The sequence below is a fragment of the Cornus florida genome, unplaced genomic scaffold (genome assembly GCF_030987335.1).
Source record: "Cornus florida cultivar Cherokee Brave unplaced genomic scaffold, ASM3098733v1 CherokeeBrave_3.0.0_Hap2_Chr10, whole genome shotgun sequence".
NCBI lineage: Eukaryota > Viridiplantae > Streptophyta > Magnoliopsida > Cornales > Cornaceae > Cornus > Cornus florida.
Window position 1 is genome coordinate 48,147,867 of NW_026775580.1, and position 3,489 is coordinate 48,151,355.

Consider the following 3,489-nt stretch of genomic DNA (forward strand, 5'->3'; position numbering starts at 1 on the left):
TTACAGAATTTTCCTTGCATAGAACTTGCTCTCTTTATGATTCCTTAGCCTAGCAGGACTGGTTTTCCCTTAACCAAGATTGGGCTGAATGTGGGCTGACCCAGACGAATCAACTAATAAGCTTGGAGTTCACCCTTGGTGTTCCGGGCAGCTGATGTCCGGGCTTGGAAGGTGGGCCGGATGGACTGGGTCTGTGATCTATGTGGGAGCCAAGACTTTGTTTGGGCTTGCTCTGGGCTGGGTTGGTCCAATTTGGGCCCGGCATTGATTGGGCCCTTGCTGTACCTAGAGTAAATTTGTAGTGTGATGACGTGGACGATTTTTACTGGAGGGGGGATTTTTTCCCTCCACACATAGCCTTTTTCTGCCAATAATCCAAGTAAGATGAGATTTTTCTTCAAATATTGTACATACCAGACATCTTCGAGAACTCTGACTGTTCCATTGTGTAACTTCACACGGATTTTTCCTATCCCCTTTGTTTGATAGGCATAATCATTTCCCATGAAAATAGCTCCACCATCTAGCTCCTAAAAACTGAAGAACCACTCCAGGTTGGGACACATGTGATAGGAACAACCCGAATCCAAAATCCATTCATGAGAACTGGATCCGATTGATACAGTCAAAGCAAACTCTGCAGTTTCATCGTCACTGCTTACAATGTTGGTGGTAATTTTCTTGTCATCCCTGTTTTTCAACTTAGGACAATCCTTCTTCCAATGCCCTTTATTGTGACAAAAGACACATTCATCTTTGGCAAGATTTTTTCTGCCCGAAGTTGATGCTCCTCTTAATTTGGATTGAGAACTTCCATGGCTACTAGACTTCTTTTGATATGTTCTACCACGTACTATTAGAGCTTCAGCTGTTGAGTCTCTATGAACCTCCTTATCCTTCTTGCGAAGCTCATTATTCATGAGAGTATTAGAGATATCAACATATATAATTTCTTATTTTCCATATAGTAGTGTGGTAACAAGATGTTCATATGAATCAGGAAGAGAATTCAATAATAGTAATGTTTTATCTCATCGTCAATTTTAACATTCAAATTTTGTAAATCAGCAAAAATTTTGTTAAAATTGTCCATATGCTTAGAGATAGACATACCTTCTTTATAATCAAACAAAAGAGCTTTTTTCTTCAAATAGAGCCGATTTTCAATGCTCTTTGTCATATACTTGTCCTCCAGTTGTGTCCAAAGCTTGTTTACTGAAACTTTATGCATAAAAGGATACTTCTGATCCTTCCCAAGATAAAGTCGAATTTGACCACAAGCCTTACGATTGATCTTTTTTCAATCTTCTTCCTCCATTTTTTTTGGTTTCTCCGCCCCTAGAGCATTGTCTAACTCTTGTTAAGTCAGAACATCCAAAACTTCATATTGCCATATGATGAACCTGGTGCTCTGATACTAATTTGTTGTGCAAAAGCACGAAACAAATAATAACGAATGATAAATAAGAGCAAAACACACACACAAGGAAGACAAAGATTTACGTGGTTCAGCAATGTGTCTACGTCCACGGGAGCTCAAGATCAATGTTTGGAAATATTAAAACCCAAAAGGGTTACAAAAGGCTCACAACACTTATTACTCACTCAATGCTCACTGAAGCTCATTCAACGTATTCTTGGATATTTTACAAAGTCTTCCAATGTTCTCTATTTATAGGAGAACTGATGCATGAATTTAGCTGATATACCAATAGTGGAGTGCTGATAATAAGGGATGCTGGCAGACCCACGTCTGACCCACATCGTAGACCCACGTCTGCCAAAATAGGGAGAGTGGCAAACCATCCAAAACCACTACACCAAATTTGAGCCAATAATAAGATGTGGTAATAAGGGAGAGTGGCAGACTCACGTCTGACTCACGTCTGCCAACCTACGTCTGCTATAATCAACACATGAATCCCAAATCTTAGAACTTCATTATTTTCACATTCCTATAAAGCATTAATATATATAGTTAGATATACATACCTCGATCCATAATAGCAAACCTTATTGAGATCAAGTCCAACGTCGAGATCCTTTAACAACGAGCTAAGCTGTAACTCCAAACAATAGGCAAAGTGTGGAAACTGATTTCTCTCTCTTGGCCTTTTGCACACATAAAAACATTATAAGTGTTGTTTTTATCAGCGTATATAATTGATGGGGATATGCACTTTATAATGGCAGAAAGAGGACCGATTTTCCTTTTAGTAACCTTAATTCCACTTTCCATCAAAGTAATGAATAAATAGGAAAATACTTCTCCAATAATTAAGTATCTAAAAGGTAATTTATAAGTTGACCGAATAATATAATATTAATCTAATATATATTTACTTAACCACTAATTAATGAAATATATCACATGTCCAAATCATGTGCGTCACACAATTAATAAATAAACTTACAGCTAGTGCCATAGGTTGCATGCACAAATTCTATGGACCCTATATTTTCAAGTGGCTTAAACAGGCCAATGTTTGTCCACTCTACAGATTTACAAACTAATACATAAACTACAATCTGAATTTTCAACATATGTACAAGCTTCAATGTTTGTAACGACCCGGTCATTTGCCTCCCTTTCCTTTTTCTTGAAATTTTACGAATGAATTTTTTTTCGTTTAATTTTCTTTTCTGAGCTCTGTTTCGTGTCGCTTAGTGTCATCTCGAGTGCTCAGAATTGGTTCTTGAGACTCTTTTCTGTGGATTGACAACTTCCTTTGAGGACCGAGTCATTTTCACATTTTTCGTTTTTCGACACTATGCGCTATTTCGTCCTTTTCCCTATTTCGTCTTATCTCTGTTTGTCAGTTTTTGGCACAACCTCACTTTTCAAGCTCGGAGTTGGTTTTTGACTTCACGTATCCTTATCGTGAGTGGTTTCCACGAAATACGTATCTTTACTGTTGCAAGAAAGTACTCTGGTTGCTCCCGGTGCCCATAGGGGCATGGATGCATAAATCTTTGGAATTAATTTCATTTCTTGGGGTGTTTTTCATAAATATCTTTTGAAGATATTTTATTTCAGGGGCATCTAAGAAAATATCTTTTGGAAGATATTTTCATTCTAGGGCAGTTTCACAGTTAACCCTTTTTGTAGGGGCCATTGTGCAATTAACGAAAATTATTGCAAAATGTCTTATTTGGACCTGGATCCTCGTACGGGATTCATTTTCACTTTTTGTTGACTTGTAAATTCATAGAATTTCCTCCTGGTCGATGTTTTCCAGTTTCAGGGTTTCTGGCCCCGGTTTTCGCCAAACTTATTTTGGGCATAACTTTCTGTTCGGGACTCGGTTTTTGACGCCGTTTCTTCCGTTATTCATATTTTATCATTTTGAATCTTTTTCATTCACAAAGTTTTGCCATTTGAGCACGTTTGCTCAAATTTTACTTTTTGAGATTTCTATAAAAGGGGGGTGAGATATTTTATTTTTCATCTTCTCCCCTCTTTATGCACGACCTGGAGCTCCCATGGCA